Here is a 13,226-nt window from a genome sequence, read left to right on the forward strand (position 1 = left end):
ACCGGCAAATGTTATAATTGCCGCTAAAATCTTTTAGCGACAAAGCATAAGACGGCTAATGTCTAATTTCCGAATGTATTATTGACTATTTTTATTGCCACTAAAAGCAAAATAAATGACTACTAAAAGTAATTTTTCTTGTAGTGAATAAATAATAAATTAATTATATTTGTAAGTTTTAAGTTTTTTTGTTATACAAATTAATTCAAAATATAGTAACTTATTCCTTTATTTGAACTTTATAAATAATTTTATTATTGATTATGGAATGCAGTTATTATCATAAAATACATACGATATATTATGCAATAATTATATTCGATTAAGAACACTAATTAAATTTCTTCTCTTTAAGTCGAGTTTTCCGCTAATAATATAAATAGCATAAGATTCTCAAAAAAGGTTAACGTTTTATAAATTATCTTGTTTCATTTTATTTATCCTTTGTGACACCAAATGACATTGTTACACCTTAAATGTTACTACCACAACATGGCGTACTTTCTTTTGGACTACTCTGATACAATTTCTCTCTTATCCCAAGGTGGTTTCTTCATGGATTCATTATTTAGTTTCTAGAAATTTGACCACATGGCCAGTTCGATCACTATGTATTGTCTAATCCTAGCCATCTGTCTTTACAGGTCTCATCTGTATGCGTATTCACAATCTCATTTGACATTATTTTACTTTTAAGACATTTTTTTCAAACAATTAGTGAGTTATTCGACAGATGATTATCGACATATAAAAAAATAAAAAAATATATGATAATATCACTTCAACAACATCACAATTAAAATAATATATTATATCATAGCAGTAAACAGAATGCACATCTGATCATTTTTTTATGAGAAATATCCCTAAATTCATGTTGATGACTGTGTCAACAGCTGTATATACATTTTCCAATGCTTTCTTCCTAAATCAGCACCATTTAATGCACCTATATTCGGCTGATAAAGTAATTGCAATGTATTTAGTTACTTGTTTTAATAGAATCAAGTTCAAATATCTATTACATCAAATTCAATATACTAAAGAATTCCTGAATAATGATAAATCTAATTTTATTCGATCGGCATGATATAGATAAAACTTTTTTTATATATTAATATATTATATTAAATATATTATATATGACACTCCACAGATATACCTTATATAGAAAAAGTAGCCTCATTTATTGCCCATTTGGCCAAAAAAATGATGGTCTTAAAATAATAAGAAAGAATAATTTTTTACTTACACTTTTTCTATGACTCAAACATCAAATAAAATATATTTTAAATGCACTATTTATAAACCATTATTTCTTTTTCCTATTTGTATTTATCCAATCCGTATATTATAATATGAAAGAAGGCAATCAAAATATCAAATATTATAACTTATAACTTAAATGCATTAACCAAATATATTCCTCTGGTAATTTGTTCACTTACTGTTAATGACTACATGACAAAACACGTTGATCTTTGTGCAACTTTGATGTGCTGTCTAACTAATAGTGTGACGTATCTTACATAGATAGTATGCTTACATAAATATTTCAGTTATATATACATATACATAACTATTATATGTCGAGAGAGTTATTGTTCTTTTAAAAAATGTGTGGGTTATTTATCTTTTATTTAATTTTTATTATCTTATTCATGCTTATATAACACCTTATAGCAACGTATATATTATAATATTAGAGTACATTATTATATATATGTATATTCCATCTTCTGATTTTGTATGTATATTTATATTTATTTAGCTCATAATATATGTATTTATAATATAGTATCTATCCTATGCTATACTGTCGTCTGATATACAAGAGACAAAATAATTTTTTCAAAACCAGTTTCCTTCCATTTCTCAGTTTCTTCAATCATTTCTTCTATCGATTAGATGGACATCTCATTACTACTTTTCTATATAAAGGAATGAAGTTCATTGCAATACTCCATGCACAACGAAAAAGCTTATAGTAATATCTATTTAGATTTCTTAGTGTTATCATATTCCGTTGTTTGTTTTAGCTCTTTCATGATGGTAGCCAATCTCGACTTCATCAAGGATGTGAATGATTTTCAAGGGGACAAACCTTGGACCCTTAAGATGAGACCTATTTGCAAGTGGAAGTTGCCTTCATTTACCAAAAAGCGGTTCGAACCATCTATGGAATTGGTCTTTATTGATCAGCAGGTAAGTACTAAATAATATATATATATATATTATATTCTATATATATGATATTATGACATGATCATTTATGGAAAGATATTCATTGTGCTAATTTCTCATTTTTTTAAAAAATTACATTTAACTATGTAGCCTTAGGTTCACGTTATCATTGTATGCATGCATGAAGATTACGTGATTTACATCACCATATATACACTTATTTTGTTGTTTAACCTAGGGGGATCGTATAATACTTATCAATGTCATCTATTTGACCCTATCATGGATGAGGGGAATGATTATGTTATAAGTAATTTGGCTATGGATGCAAATAACATTAAATTCAAGCCAACTAATCACAAATTTAGATTGATCTTCAAACGAGAGACTCGTGTTCACCCCGTGCATGACCTACCAATTCCACATGATTCGTTTGATTTTATATATATAGCTGAAATATTGTCTGAGACCAAGTATGATTCTAGACTCATTGGTATTGTTCTTTCACATTTCTCTTGGTTGGAGTAAATTATGAATTATCTTTTTTTGCCTTATATACTCTTATAACATATTCATAATAACACTTAAGTGCTATTCATGTCCAGTGTCATTTTTTTCATGTAGACTACATGGGATTGCTAACTGGGAAGACTGAGCTTCTTACTTACACTAAGAATGATCAGACTTCACATTATTTAACCATTCAGCTGGATGACCTTACGTATGTTATTCATCGTTTCGTTATTATTTTTCAATATTTATTTTAGGTTTTTTTTGGAGCCATATTAAGACTAATACCATTTTTACTACGCGTTACTATCAAAATATACTTACACTGGTTTACATATAATTTGCAGTAGCGATGGAAAAATATTGTGCACACTATGGCAGAGCTATGCTCGCCAATTGCTTTATCATCTCGAGAATCATCTAGCAACTGAATATATTGTTCTTCAATTTGTAAAAATGAAAAAATTTAATTGTTAATTTCTAAATTTTTCCATTTTTTATTTTTATTTGTATATGAATTTTATTTGTTAGCGCCTTAAGTTTGTCCATATTCTTTCCAATCCTATATAATAATATGTTATGGATGTGTGTGGGATAAACAGGGACCATGACAATCTCGAATACAAACTACACAACAATAATGAAGGTTAACCTTGATTTGGATGTGGTCAAAAAATTTAGATAGAGGTTACCATCATGTTATATATTTATGGGTAAAGTATATTTTTTGTCCCTGAAGTTTGCCAAAAATTTTAACAATACCTCTAAGTTTTATTTTGTTTCAATTTTGTCCCAAAAATTTTCGATTTGCATCAAATATACCCCTAACGACTAATTTTTCAAAAAATTTAATACCGATTCAACAACAATTTCATAAGAACACCCCTTCAACACAAGCAAATCAAGCATAATTTTCATGCATTATTGTTAGATTGGTCTTAAATTTTTTGAAAATTTAGCCGTCGAGGGTATATTTCATACAAATCGAAAACTTCTGGGACAAGATTGAAACAAAATAAAATTTAAGGGTATTTTTGAAACTTTTGCTAAACTTCAGGGACAAAAAGTATATTTTACCCTATATTTAATAAAAAAATTAAATCTTTATTCACACCATCTCATAAACGGTTTGTATTAATTATGAACAAGGGATTTGGAATTTTATATTGCGCTAGGGTGCTCCACTTGAATAGCGGAAGGTCTCTCGATGTTACTTCTATAAATCATCTTTTTACATATTCACTAGTTGATGATTTGTTGAACCTAACTAAATTTTCGAACGTTGTTGGTATCAAAGAAACAAAATAGGTTTCAACTCCCTTTAAATCTCCCTATTAAATACACCCTTCACTTATTTGTATGGAGATTTTAATTCCACGCATGTACGGATTGCTTATGGTCAATTGCCATGCAGAGATCATGCTATGTTACTCTTGGAATTGTTAAGCAAGTAGAGACAAAATATAATTGGTGGTATAAAGGCTGCAAAAAAATATTTTTAGGGTCATGAGACACTAGGTGATCAGTTTTACTACGAAAAATGTGATACTTACTCTAATGAATTTACTACTAGGTTCGTACATTATTTTAGTGCATCTATTTCATATACTGCCCCGGTCTTTTACTACCCACAATTTCAAGAGAATCTTATGTCATTAATCTTGGGATGTAGCACTGAACTGTTCGTGTCTTATTAGATATTGCCTGAAATTGCGTGTACATGCCGGAATGGGTGATGCGTCCTTTGTTCTGTTAAAAAATGCAGCTGCCAGTTCCTTGGCATCTCAGCTGCTGAACTCATATCATCAATCTCAGAAAATGTTTGCATCCTTACTATGTTTATAATATTACCTTATTGTTACATTCTTACAAGGATTTTTATTCTAACCTCATGCTATAGTGTGACATGGACGATGCCTATCCAAGTAAGTTGTTTGCCATCAAGGAGAAGCCATTTACTTTAAAAGTGTTTGCAAAGTTGGAAAATCTCAGTTCATATCAACCCTGTGTAATAACTATATCCAGGCTTTGCTTTGAGCCAGACATTCTAGCTTCGTTTGTTGCTAAGTGCAACATAGATATGGTATATACCAATTCACATGCAAATAAGCCAATCAATATCATATTTACACCCTGCCAAAATAATGTTACATATTTGTTAAATGGACCTTTCAGATTGACGTGCTGAATTTTTGTTTCTGAAATCGTTTCTAATTTAGGCGGTCATTGTGTACAATGAAGACAAAGTAGAAGAAGGTATTATAGAAGAGGATATGTTAAAAATGGCCATGATTTCTTCGGAATCGGAAACCCATCCTTCGTCCGGAAACAAGCAAGGCATGTGTGTATCCAAGGCTCTCCAAGTTTGCTAGACTCCAATAAAAACAAATGGGTTCAGTCGACCCCAAAACATCAACCAACATAAATCCTTCCGTAGTGAAATGCTTTATTGTTGATTTCCAAGCATCCGCTAAGATGATTAAGATGGATTCATCACATGGTTGTGACGAGGAAGGTGATACCAAGTAGATTTATCCATGTCTTTTAAGACAAATGACTCGGCAATTTTGGAATCTTCTATCATTTACTTTACTGCTTGTTTTGAGTTTATTACGTTAAATAAATTAAACACATGCCTGTTACCTTTGATGGTCCATCACGCGTGTTCGTTTTCTGTTGTATGCTTCATAATATAACACTACAAGAAAAATACCCATTCAGCCACGCTTTTTTAAGCTACATTTAAAAAGCGTAGCCTATTCTATGAATAGGCTACGCTTTTATCCGTGTTTCCTTTTTATAGGAGAATAGGAAACACAATTGTGGCATCACTTAAAAAGTGTCTCCTTAGATATTATAAAGATCACTTATAAAGTGTAGCCTTATCTTGATATCTATTGGTACACACTTTTTTAATCAAAGGGTGCGCTTTTGAAGAGTAATCTGTTCCATATATTTTGGGTGCGCTTCAAAAATGTTTTCTAATGTAAGAGCGCCAAATACCCATACACTTAGTAAATTTTTTGTTTCATTTTCATCGTACCCTGCACACCCGCGCTTCACCATTCACCGCTTCACCCTACATCGGAGAAGAAAGGGTTTTGCCACTTCATCCTTCACCACTCACCTTCGCCCTTCTCCATTCCCCGTCACCCCTCTTCTCCACCACCACTTCACCTTCGCTTACTACTCACCGCATCTTCATTGTCTTTGTGCTCACCGTCGCCGCTCACCCGCGTCGTATCTGCGCACACCGTCACCGCTCAACCTTGTCGTCTCTGTTCTCATAGTTGCCTCTCACCCTCGTCGTCTCTGTTCTCACCGTCACCGCGCTGTCACCATCGTGGTCTCTACGCTCATCATCGTCGTCTCTGCGCTCACCATCGTCGAGAAGGTATATATATTGGTTTTCATTTGGTTCTGAAATTTGGGAGGTTTAGGGTTCCGATTTTAGGGTTTTTTAATTTGGAGATTTTAGCTTCTGAATGTGTATTGGCTTCTGAAATGGCCTTATCTAATTTAAGAAACACATTGTTTGTTTTTAATTTAATTTAACTATTTTCCTTGATCATTGTAGAAATGAAGAACTAACTTCAAATATGGTGGCTTGATGCGGCTGATTGTGCTGATTTTAGGTCAGGATCCAAAGAACTCAAGGTACTCATCAGTCCTCCTTGTTGTTCTTGTTGCTCTCTATGTGTTTGTGAAAATGCATGTGTTGTTTCACGAGTGTTGATGTTTCTTACCATTTCTCTAACTTCAAGAAAATTTGATGAAGTACTCATATGCATAGCTTGTTTTGTAGAGGTTCTTATATCTGGGAGTGTTGCTTCCGTGTGTATGCTGATTTGTTATTGTTTTTGTTCGATGATATTTTGGTTTGTAATGTGAGTCTTTAGTAATGTTGGAACTTATATAGTTATATAATTTTGAGATTTGCTTCATGTTTTTATGAAATATGATCCAGAATCATGTATGTCTATTTGAAACTATGAATACAAGCCTTTCTAAAAGTAAGTGATTCTGACTCCAAGTTCTGTTACATTGAACATTAATCAAAATAAGCCCCTAAACAATAATGATATATTTGAGTGATTTCATTTTAAAGTGTCAGAGTATAATTATAGTTATACTTTATTTTAAAGTGATTTAATGCAGTCATCTAATTTGGAGCTACTTCAAAGTTATCAAGAGTAGTAGTACATATAAGACGTTTTTATTTTCCTTCTATTTTTCAATGCTACTTCATTAATCATAATAGTATTTTCCAATCCTACTTGATTTATTCTTTCTAAAGTTTCATTCTTTTAGCATAGTTACAATAAGTTATTGTTTGATTATTATGATAAATAACTCGTTTTACATTTCACTGTGCAGTTCTTGAGTTATCCTATACTTTGTGATATTCTCATTGAGGAAGACCAGAATGTTTGGCAAATGGCGTGAACCTTATTTAACATTTTAAATGGAAATCCAGTTCCTCAAAAATGATCTTATTTTGATCATGGTGAATATTATCATCTTTGCAAACTAATTGCTCTTAGTAGTTGACCCTTGACATTCATTTCAGTTGGATTTGAAGGATGCTGAGAAGCTTGTTGACCTGCAAAGTAAAAAATCCATACATTTTAAAGGCCAATTCACTTTTTCTGGTAAGAGTTTCATGAATTGGTTGATCTCCCTTATAGAATCAATTGCCTTTAAGTTCTAAGAATTATTGGAGCCTTGTTAAAAGCAAAGCCAACAACAAGACAAAATGGATCATTCTTCATATTATAATTCTTATTTTGTTTTCCCTTTTATAATAGATTTTTGTTTGCCTGATCTATTCTCTATTCTTTCTAAGCTGTATTGTCTTCACTTTTTGTCTATTTTGTGGGTTATGGCTAATTTTGTTCGCTTAATTTCCTTAGGTTATGGGAAGAATAACTGAAGATGGGAACAGAAACAACTTATGTACACTTATATTAGATAGTTCTGATTCATAAGCTTTTATTCAATTCTCTAATTATTTATGGCATAGGATCTATTAATATTCAATAATTAGTTTCATGGTTTGATTAATCATTCAATAATCAAATCTGGTTTTTGTGAATCTACTTCAAGTTTTAGTTTAAATTTCACACTTAATTTAATTCTCGTATAGATGTAATTGAAATTGTAATTATATTTTGCTCTTTGCTTAAGAATTAGAAGCTGCTGAAATCTAATGGCATGATTATTAAGAAGTGAATAAAGTTATAAGTGAAAGCTTTCAGTTTTTTTCCCTTTAGTCCAAAATTTCATATGTGAAATTTGTTCTTGTAGCACTGCCATTACTTCTAGCTTTTAGTTTTTAGATTCATTTATATATATATATATATATTAAAGTTTTGTTTCTGATTCAATTTTTCATCTACGTAGCCAATTCATGAAGACAAAAAAAGAGTGACAATTCTTATGGATTTAGGCAGCAAAAATATTAGAAGGTAAGAGAGAAACTTCTGCTCAATCTTACTACTAATATATGTGCCTTCTTTAGTTGTAACATAACAAAAGAACTGCAATTACATTATTTCACAATACACATAATATTATATTTTCAATTCCTTTGAAGCTTTTATATTTAAATTTGTTTTCTATTTGATATACATGCAGGTTCCCTACAATGTAATCCGCGGGCCACTAGCTGATGAGATTCATCAAGAGTTTAGCTCTTGGATTTACCAGGTCAGTGTCCTTTAAAATAATTGTGTTTATTGTCTTTTTTCTTTTTCAATATATAATGGTATATCCTATTATTTTCAAAATACTTAAATGGGTTTGCTTTGTTCATAAGCATGTCCTTTACATCCTATTTATTTGTTTCATTTATTTTTTGAAGGTTATTAGGCTTTACAAAAACAAAGACCATGCTGGTGTTGAATACACTGTGAGTTGCTTTCTTTGTAATAGTGAGAAGCCACTTTTTTCATCAGCTAAAATAGAATATTATGCTGTTAATTGTCTAAGGTTATGAAACAAATAGTTTTATGAAGGTTGGTCCAATTCTAACTGATAATGGAGTTGAAAAAGAGGCGATCACTCAAAAAACAGCAAATATGACTACAAACAAGGATTTTTATACTGATTCTAATGGAAGAGATTTTTTAAAAAGGGTAACTCTGATGCCAATTTTTGTTCGTTTGTAATAAAAATCCTCCAGTTAAAAATGTTCAACATTGAGTTTTTTTACTCAAACTTTTTTACACAGGTTTATGATCACAAGAAAGATTGGCCCTTTCAAGTTACTCAACCTGTGGCAGGAAACTATTATCCAATAAAATTTCTTCACTCTCTTAGGCTTTTAATAGTTTTTGAGCTTCTATGATATTATGGTTAAGTTTGTTAACAATGTTAAACTTTTTTTATAGCTTAATCTTGGAATTTATATTAAAGATTAGAAATCTGAACTCTCTGTCTTAGTTGATCATGCCACTGGTGGAGCGAGCATTATAGATGGAGAGATGGAACTAATGTTTCACAGTATATATAAACATGCTATTTCTTTCAAGTTCAAGATTGTTTTACTGTGAACAGTTACAAACTGCTAATGGTCAATGCTTAATGCTCCAGGTGTATTCTCTAAGATGATGGTAGAGGAGCAGGAGAAGCTCTTGACGAATTAGATTGTGCACAAAATTATGGATGTAAAGATGGAGTAGTGTTGAGAAATAATAGATGTATGGTTGACTAATGACTTAGAAGATATTTATGTAGGATATAATATTTTAGTTTTTCATAGAGTATTAGAGTAAATTCTAAGAGGTCTCATTCTTATTTTGATTTGGCTATGCTTAATTTAATGTGAGATGTATGAATATTCAAAATTAAATTCATTCCAGAACTTTTGGTTCATTATAAATATATTTTGTTTACAGATAATTTTTATTATTTAAAAAAATTATTTAGTATAATTATATTTTTATTTTTATTTTATAATATTTAATTCATTTAATTAAAAATGCAGAATTATATATGTAATCATATTACTACATATTATGTTGTGCAATATATATACAAAAAATAAACAATAAGGGATCTAAGGCTACACTTATATAGAGTAGCTATGGTATACAATGTGGCTACGCTTTATAGGTGATGCAGTAGCAAGGATAAGTGTAGCCTATTATGGTAAACTTGGAAGCTGAAAAGCGTAGCCTTTGGTCCTGAACAGCATCACGTAAAAAGCACACTCTATTTCCAAATGCCAAAAGCATAGCCTTTGGTACAGAAAAGCGTAGCCTTTGAGAATAGGCAACACTGGTATAGGCATCCCTCAGAAAAGCGTCTCCGAAGCCTAAAAAGCGTAGCCTTTTCCTAAGGTATCATTTTTTTCACTTTTGGCTACACTTTTCAAGTGTACCTGAATAGGTGTTTTTCTTGTAGTGTAAGTTATTTTATTTATATCCCTAGTAACTCCTCAATTACTTAATCAGCCAATATCACAACGATATATTTTTTGTACTATTTTTGGCATCAACTTATTATACTCGCGCATGCCCGTTTAATTGATTTCATACTCTAATTTACGCAACTCAAAAATGAACTTCAAAACTCAAGAATGCATGCTAAAGGTATTTAATTTGTAGTGAGTGTACTCATTTGATCGATTAATTTTATATCTTAATGTTTTGGTCAATTGAGACAAATCGTTTTATCTATGTTGCTTTCAAATTTGTTAATAATATTGTTAAAAACATATTAATATAAAAATTAGTGAAGATATTCATAATATTATTGTCACCACAAAATTTTTTACAACAGTAACAATGGATTAGAAATAATGCACGAGTTTATAGAGTACATCGAAAAAAATTAATTATTTGTTTGGCATTTTTTTACTGTATAAGTAAACCTATCAATGTTTCAATTAATGAAACCAATATTTAATTAGGAAGATACATAGTTAATATATATTATTTAGGATCCAATAATATTGTTAAAAACATGTTACTATAAAAATTAGTGATGATATTTATAATAATATTGTCACCACAAAATTTTTAACATCGGTAACGATGGATTAGAAATAATGCACGAGCTTTATAGTGTAAACCCCGGTTAAATTAGTAGATAATTAGTTAATAAATTAGTTTTTAATAAGGAGGATTAGAAATGTGAATGCTATATTAAATTAGGGTAGAACTCATCGAAACGAGAATTTTGACACTAATTTTGAAGAAAACGGTCCAAGAATGGACCGAAAGGACCGAACCGGTTGAACCGGACCCGAACCGGGCTGTCGGTTCAACCAGACCAGCCCATTAAAAAGAGCCCGCCCTCATTTCCTCAAGGACGCAGCTGAGCTCCAGGGAGAGGAAAGGAACGCCGAACCTTTACGGCAAAGTTCCAAATCCCGTAATTCCTCCGTTCGAGCTCCGATCGCCGCACCGTTTGCGGCCACGCGTTCACCGCGTCGAGCTCTACATTTCTACCGGAACAATTTCATAGGTAACTTGATATTCCACTTCAGCCTCTCATTTCCCCCAATTTTCGAATTTTAAGTGGGAATATTGAATTTCTTTGATTTCTGATGTTTTAGGATCCAATTAGCTTGAGAGAAACGTTCACTCTTGCTTATGTGAAGCTTGGGTAAGGTGAGGATACGATAATTCTATTTTAATTTCATTAAATTTGAGCTTTGAGTATTAAATTGGGTATATATGTATTATGAATGTGTATTAGGTTGAAAATAAATAATTGGAGCTTGAAATTGTGAATATTGGAACTTGGAGGAAGCGGATTAGTTGAGTTTTGAGGGGCTGTTTTGGTTTTGAATAAATAGCTTTGGTCGTTACGTGGAAATCGGCTAAGGTATGGTTTAGGTTTCTTGCATTTAATATATAATGTTCTGTGAAAACTTAGGCTAGATGACCATTGGATAAGTTGGAATGCAGGTGTATGTTTAATGTTTAGTAATTTATCGATGAATATATTTGGTTGAAGTTTATTGGATAATTAGTTTTTAATTTTGGATGGTGAATGTTGTTATGTTAATTTGGAGAGAATTATGGTTGAATGTTATTGTTGATTAACTAATGATTTGGTGAATTATTGATTTGAGGTATAACTATTGTGGAGGTTGTTGTGATAATGAGGTATTTTGTGTTAAAAGCCTAGGATTTGTGAACTATGATCCTTAGTTGAATTTTGGTTGTTGGATTTGAATATTGTATGAGTTTAATTGTTGATTTGAAGTAGATTTATTGTGGTGATTGTTATGATGATGAGGAAGGGTATGTTGAATTGAAAAGAAAGCAGGTTTGGACCCGAAAAGGGTGGCAAAGTCCGAGTTTTAGAGGAGATGCTGCCGAAATTTTATAAAAAATTAGAGATTTTATTTAGATGATTATTTAAAAGAGATTTAGATTTAAAGGTTATATGGTTTGATTTTGAGTTATTAAGATAGTGAGTATGTTTTAAGTTTGAAGTTTGATTCTTAGAAAAGAATGAATTATGTTTTGAATTGAAACTATTGATGGATGGAATGGGAGGTGATATAATGAAGGATAAGGATTGAATATGTTTAATGTATGATGATGAATGAGATGCAATTGGGAATGATGTGGATGTTGATGAATTATAATTGAATTATTTATATGGCTTATGAATTTGAATAATCTGAGATACGAGATTCCCTGGATTAAGTGCCGTGGCTTGCCACCACGTGTACCAGGTTGAAAACTCGATACTCTGTTGACCCTACGACGTAAGTGTGACCGGGCACTACATAAATTCCCGGGAATGTTACCCCCATTGAGCAATATTGATTATTTGAGAAAAATCTATGCATAGACTTTTGGGGATGCACGTCGGGGGACAGTCTAAGGACAATTCAGACTTGTCGGGTTGGCTGGATAACCGACAGATGAGCCTCATCAGCCATAGGACAGGCATGCATCATATGCATATTACTTGAATTACTTGCTTGTGCTCTAATTGGGTGTGCCTATCTGTATTTGCCATGCTAAATGTGTATTTGTTACCTGCAGTAGTTGTAACTTTCTTGTGTTTGCCTTTATCTGTTTATTTGTCTATGAAAATGCATGATGGAATTGGAGGTATGGAGGAATGGCAGTATAGGACTTAGATTTAAGGTTAAGTTAAGTTAGGATTAAATATTTCTAGGAAACCACCTTTTATGGCTTCTGTTTAATACTTTAAGCTCTACAATCTGAGTGTCGGCGTTCTAGGATTGCCTCTGGCATTCCCAGGACCTTATATATTATGTGTGTGGCACCTTTACCATACTGAGAACCTCCGGTTCTCATTCCATACCATGTTGTTAATTTTCAGATGCAGGTCGAGAGGCATCTCGTTAGGCGTCTGGACTCTTGAAGCGGAGTGGTTACTGGGATATTTTGTTATGCTATGATGTATATATATGTACTTAGTTTTCTCTCCGCATGACTTATTCTTTTTGATCCTCTTAGAGGTTTATGGAGAGGCAGGATTGTGTATATGTACTTTTGGGTTTTGGATATGTATGTATATATATGTGTAAATATTCT

This window comes from Arachis ipaensis, chromosome B1, assembly GCF_059453495.1.
Source record: "Arachis ipaensis isolate K30076 ecotype BB chromosome B1, ASM5945349v1, whole genome shotgun sequence".
NCBI classification, from domain to species: Eukaryota; Viridiplantae; Streptophyta; class Magnoliopsida; order Fabales; family Fabaceae; genus Arachis; species Arachis ipaensis.